Genomic DNA, 6413 nt, shown 5'->3' on the forward strand with positions numbered 1-6413 from the left:
GCAGATCTCTGTGAGTTCAAGGCCAGCCTGTTCTACAAAATGAGTCCTAGTCTACAAAGGACAGCCAAGGCTACACAGAGAGACCCTGTCTTGGGAAGAAGAGAAAGAAAAGCACCGAGACTGCTCTTTAGAGGACCCGGGTTCAACTCCCACACGATGGCTCACAAACATCTCTAACTATAGTTCCAGGGGATCTAATGCTCTCTTCTGGCCTCCATGGACCCCAGACACAATTGTGATACACAGACATATATGGAAGCAAGTTACCCATACACACAAAATTTAGAAAATTTAACTCAGTTGTTTAAATAGAAAGAAAAAGGAGTCAGTCATGGAAAGACAGAAGCCCCGTGGTATCCCTTCTGTGCTGAATACGGAGCACAGAGATCTTAGAGCTGGGAAGAAAATCAAGTCATCAGAGGCTGTGGAGGGTGGAGGACAAGTTGGTCAGAGGTCTCAGCTTCAGCGAGGTAGTTCTGTGGTTCTGTTGTACAGAAGGGTGACTATGGTTCATAGTGAAATGTTATGTAGCTCAAAATAGCTGGAGGAGTGCAGTGCAGCCCAGTGGTCAGGCATGGCTGAGGCTCTGGGGTTCGTCCTCAGCTCTGAAAAACAAGATGGCACACACCCCTATGCCTAGTGCTCAGGGTGCTAAAATAGGGCGATCATGAGCCAACCTGGGCTACATAGTGAGGCCCTGAAGAATGGGGGATTGGGGAGCTGAGAGATACAGTTTAGGAGCTGGGCCTAGGGGGCATGGGCTGGTGATGCTTACCATTCACAAGGCCCTAGGTTCAATATCCAGCACAGAAGTGGAGAGGAAGGAAGGGAAAGAGAGAAAGAAGAAGAGAGAAAGGGAAGGAGAAAGGAAGGAAGGAAGGAAGGAAGGAAGGAAGGAAGGAAGGAAGGGAGGGAGGGAGAAAGGAAGGGAGAAAGGAAGGGAGAAAGGAAATGAGGAAGGAAGGAAGGAAATTAAACAATGACAAATCAATGTCACCCATCAGGTCTGAATTCTCTGAAGTATGATCCTGAGACAGGTGGCGGATGATCTAAGGAAGTGTGAACATCCTTCTGCCGGAGCTTCTGGATGCACAGACCATTTTCGGGGACAGACCCCTGACACCCAGAAAGCCCATCGTGGAGGCGCTCTTGTCAATGGCACCAGCAGGCTGGCAGCAGCGCAGCTGCCCGTCCACTGGAGGATGGCTGCCCAGCCAGGGTGCAGAGGTCAGGGGAGCAGCTCCTGCAACTGTGGAAGTGTGGAACAGGCCACTGAGAGGAGAAGTGGTGGGAAAGGACGCTGACCGAAGGATGCACACGTACACGCATATGCATAATACACATTCACACATATATACACATGTACACACATGCACGTACAGACACACACATACGTGCATACACATATACATACATACAATGCACACATCCATATAAATGCATACACATGCATGCACATGCATACACACAGGCTTATATACACATACATGCACACAGGCACACTTACACATGTGTTCGCATACATGTATGTGCACACATACATATACACACATGCATACATTTATATACATATGCATACATGCATACGCGCGCGCACACACACACACACACACACACGTTTTTCCCAGGACGGTGTGCCTGGGAATGTGATGTATGACAAGATGTGATGTTTGAGGGACCCCCAGTCCTACAAGGGAGTTTTCCAGAGCTAATGATGAATAGTAAGGAGACCGCAGCTGGGCCAGGGGAGTGGTGGGGGTGCCCGTTGCCGGGAACACTCTGCCTATGGGAACAGGGCAAGCTCAGGGGCCTGGGATGTGGGTGAGGGCTGTTCGGGGCTCAGGCCCATGTGGGAAAGCTCTCCGGGGCTTCTGAGCACCCCAAACCTTCCACAGCTGGAGCTGTGGATGTCCACAACTGGACGTCTTCCCTAGTAACACGTCCATTTGTGTGTATGCCCTGAGCCTCACACACAGGCTTGGTCGGTGCTTACAACGCTCTGTGCATCAATGAGAAGCAAACAAAAGCCCCGCGCTCTGGGGAGGCAGCAGGGAACAGAAGGGGAGGGTCCCTTTAGGCACGCCCCGTCACCACTGGCTGCCGCTCAGGCGCACATGCGCTCTTAGAATAGTGCTGTCGGTTTCCAAACCTCATTCTGAAACCAGACTTTTCTGCGCTGTCTCCAGGGGCACCTCTGGCCTCTCACTGTGAGTCATCTGGCCAAAGATTTAGAACCCGGAATAAAGACGCTTTGAATGCTGCAAGGCTCGAGAGTTGGCTCATTTATGCTAGTAGGGTGGGCCGAATAACTGAAAGGAAGCCGGGGCAGCTTCAGAGCGTAAACCCCAGACCATCTAGCCACCTGAGTGTGCCATTTCTAGCCTTCCTGCTGAGCCCCGCCCCCCCAGCGGCACCCCTGGGGGATGTCTCCCGGCCCCCTCTGCTTGCGTCACGCTGGCTGGGACAGCTCAGACTTGGTGTTTCCCATGTGATTCAGTCTCTGGGGTACCAGGCTCCAGCGGCTCTCACGGGGACCACGGCCCCAGCTCTGTTTCAGTGCTTGTCTGTTGTGTGGTACCGGCTCACCGAAGGCCCAGAGTTGCCTCAGTGGAATTACCTCATCGAAAAGAACATCGCCCATTATTACTAACATTGCTGTGCACATGGCGGGGTTTCCACCCACACACCCGTGGTGACAGCTAGCTCTGGCCCGCCTCCCCTCTAGCCCCTGTATTATTGTCTGAGTAGGTTCTGGGATAAGGAAGCGTCCAGAAAAGGACATTTTTAGAACTGTAGCTGAAGCCCTTGTCACAACTGCAGTTTATACAGGAGACGCCCATGACCATGTCAGGAGTGCTAGGCACTGTGCTTGGGCAAAACTCAATTTGTAGAAGCAGATAGTAGGCTCTTTATTCTAGAAGCTTCTTATGGGAGGGGCTGGGCATTCCTTTCACTTTATTATTGTGACAATTTCAACACAAAGAGCAAGGTCCATCACGGAGGAGCACAGTCCATCACGGGGGCCTCCGCCTGCTCAGAGTCTCTTTGGCTATGCCCAACCATGTCTGCCTTCCTGCCCAATGCCACTGCTGTCTCCCAAGCCCACAGTCTCTCCAGTCTTGTTTGTCTAGAGCAGTGGCACTCAACACGTGGGTTGCAACCACTTTGTGCATGTGTCTATGAGGTCATATGACCCTTTACAGGGGTCACATAATCAGATACTTTGCATATTAGATATTTACGTTACAATTCACAATAGCATTGGGACCAGAGCGTGGACTTGACAGGGACTGGGTAGGCTTTGGGCTAGGTGGAATTAGGAGGCCCCTGGGCTCTTGACCTACTCCCCTGCTTAGGCAATTCAGAAGGGGCTTATTCTAGGCTGGTGAGGACTCCGAAGCCCGGGATCTGGCTCTGTCCTGCAGTCTGTCTGGCACTTGTGGCATCTTCTTTCCATGCAAGACACAAGGTGCCCGGACCATCCTTTCCACAAGTGTTTGTGAGCTGCCACTCCCTGCCGGGGAAGCGGTCGGGCCCAGCTCTTGCTGTCCAGAGCTCTCCACTCAGGAGGTCGAGGAGATGGTTGCTGAGTTAGGATCCTGGTCCAGGTTCCCTGGAGGTGGGGGTTGCTGACTGAGGAAAGGACAAGAGGAACCATTGGCACAAAGGCTCTGGGAGAGGAGCATGTCTAGCCACAGGCGGCAGCAGTCCTGCTTGGCAGCTCCTCCCCGAGCGTCAAGCCCCCCAGGAGCTGTCCCACCTTCAAGGACACTGGGGTCTGTGTCTCAGGGTCAGCCTTTGGCTAGCTCTACCCCAAGAGTTCTGTTTCTGAGCATGGCGGTTCCTGTCTGCTTAGAGTGGGTTTCCTGAGAAGGGGATGGGGGCAGGATATGGGTAGAGCACTGTCCAGAGCAGCACAGCACAGCGTGGTCCAAGGTTACGGTGTTGGGGCATAAACTGGGAGGCCTAGCTAGATACAGGAAGCAAGGTAGGCCTCTCCAGAGAAGCGCAGCTCCTCTGAGGGCTGAGGGCTGAGCTGGTTTGCAAGATGCTTGGGGAGGGGGTTTCTAGAGGGAACTCGGGACAAACAAAGCCTATAGGAGAGAGCGAAAGGAAGCAGGAAGCGGACATGGGCACCGTGGCACACACTGGTAATTACAGTTACGAAATAACAACAAAACAATTTTATGGTTTTGGGGGTCACCACAACATGAGCAACTGCGTTAAAGGGTTGCAGTGATAAGAAGGTTGAAAACCAGTGGTCTGGTGTGCTCTCTGTGACTTTTAATCTTCCATTTCTTCTTTGACTTCTACTGTAGTTTATCTCCATGTCCCCTAAAGGTCCATGTGCTGAAAGCAGGGTCTGAGGCCTGAGGAGCTGCTGGGAGGGGGTGGGCCCTGGAGGAGAGAGGGGAAGAAGTTGGGCCGTTGGGAGGCTGTCCTTCTCTGTCCCCTCTGTCCACTCCACCACAGGTTCCGAGGCAGCAGACCCAGCATCAGGAGCTAAACTCAGGGAAACCACGAGCTAAATAAATCCTCCCCTCCTATAGGTTGCTTCTGTCTGGTACTTCTTCACAATGATGAGAAAAGAAACTAGCCTACAGGGCGTCTCCATGGGAGCTAATGCCCCCCTGTCCCCCCCATAAGCAGTGACACCTGTGGGTCCCGCTTCCGCTCTTGCTCTCCCCACCCCCCTTGCTTGCACAGCACTGGCTTCTGAAGCTCAAACGCAGCACAGCAAGGATGACCTTTCTGTTGACACTTAAACTGGTTACCCGTGGCCAAAACAAACGTCGCCCTCACAAGCTGGTGGCTTTCTAAACCTGCCATCCTTTCTACATTTTCAGCGTTCGTCTGTGAGGAAGGGCTTTCATTTTTGCTGTCACATAGAGAAGGCTCGTGTGTTAAAGGCTTATGCTTGGCCTGTGGTGTTAAAGGAAGCTAGTAGTATGGGTAGGGGTCAGAGTGTACATTTTGGGAATCACTTCTCCCCTTCCACCGTGTGGGTCCTGGGGAATCAGACTTCCTATAAGTCAGTTTTGCTGGCCAGCACCAGCACTGGGATCAGGCTTAAGTTAAGCTTGATGGCTAGCCCCCTCATTGGGCCTCTAGAATCTTTTAGATCTTAAGATAGGGAGGAAAATCCATTTTTCTTCCCATTGGTCCCTTGTCTCTTCAGTTGAGGTCCTCTAATATGTATACGGGGTTGGGAAAGCTGCCTCCTCCATGTCCTTAGGGCCCTAGAAAAAAAGGGACTTACAGGTGGGTGACCCTTCAGGGGACCACCTATTTTACAGATGGGAAAAATGAGGCCATGAAACTTCTGGGCTCTGGGCTACTCAGATATACCAAGACATCTGACATATCCTCAGGCTCCAGTGAAGGACCCGACACATACCACACACCCATCCAACACACTTTGAATGAGTAAGTGGATGGAAACTAAAAACAAGTGAACAAAACCCCAAGTTCTGGTTCCTAGCAGAGGTGACCAATTTGTGGAAGGAAAATCAATGAACCAGGTCCTTTTGGGAAGAGAAAGGGCCAGGCCCTGAGGGAAGGTGAGGGGGCAGTGACTCAGAGTGCCCTTTGTGCACAGCCTGTGACTCAGACAGCTAGACAGGAACACACAAACCATAAGTTACCTGGATCTGGGGCCAGCTCTCCTCTCCCACCTCCCCACGTCTGCTCCAGCACAGACATGCCTGAGAACACCCAGAGCCTTTATCCTACTTCCCTGCCATGCTCTGCACCACAAAGCCTGGGCAGCATCTCCTCTGATAATCAGATCAACTACTAGCCAGAGTCCCCATCTGCCTTATCGAGGGTCGCCATTGCAGCGATGAAACACCATGACCAAAAGCGAGTTGGGGAGGAAAGGGTTCATTTCATCCACACTTCCACAGAACAGTTTGTCATTAAAGACAGTGAGGACAGGAACTCAAGCAGGGCAAGAACCAGGCAGGAGCTGATGCAGAGGCCATGGAGGAGTGCTGCTTGCTGGTTTGTTCTCCATGGCTTGCTCAACCTGCTTTCTTACAGAAACCAGGACCACCAGCCCAGGGATGGAGCCACCCACCATGGACTGGGTGCTCCCACGCCCATACCAACTACTGATTAAGAAAATGCCCCACAGCTGACCCCTTTGTCAACTTGACACATAAGCATATCACTATTAAGCCACAATCTTCTTTTTTCATCTCCAAGATATCATAAAATATTCTACACACACACACACACACACACACACACACACGTGAGACAGGGTTTCTCTGTAATAGAGCCTGGCTGTCCTGGACTCACTTTGTAGACCAGGCTGGCCTCCAACTCACAGCAGACCATCTGCCTCTGCTTCCTTGAGTGCTGGGAGTAAAGGTGTATGCCACCATGCCTGGCTAAATATTCCAAATTTT

The sequence above is a fragment of the Meriones unguiculatus genome, chromosome 11 (genome assembly GCF_030254825.1).
Source record: "Meriones unguiculatus strain TT.TT164.6M chromosome 11, Bangor_MerUng_6.1, whole genome shotgun sequence".
Taxonomy (NCBI): domain Eukaryota; kingdom Metazoa; phylum Chordata; class Mammalia; order Rodentia; family Muridae; genus Meriones; species Meriones unguiculatus.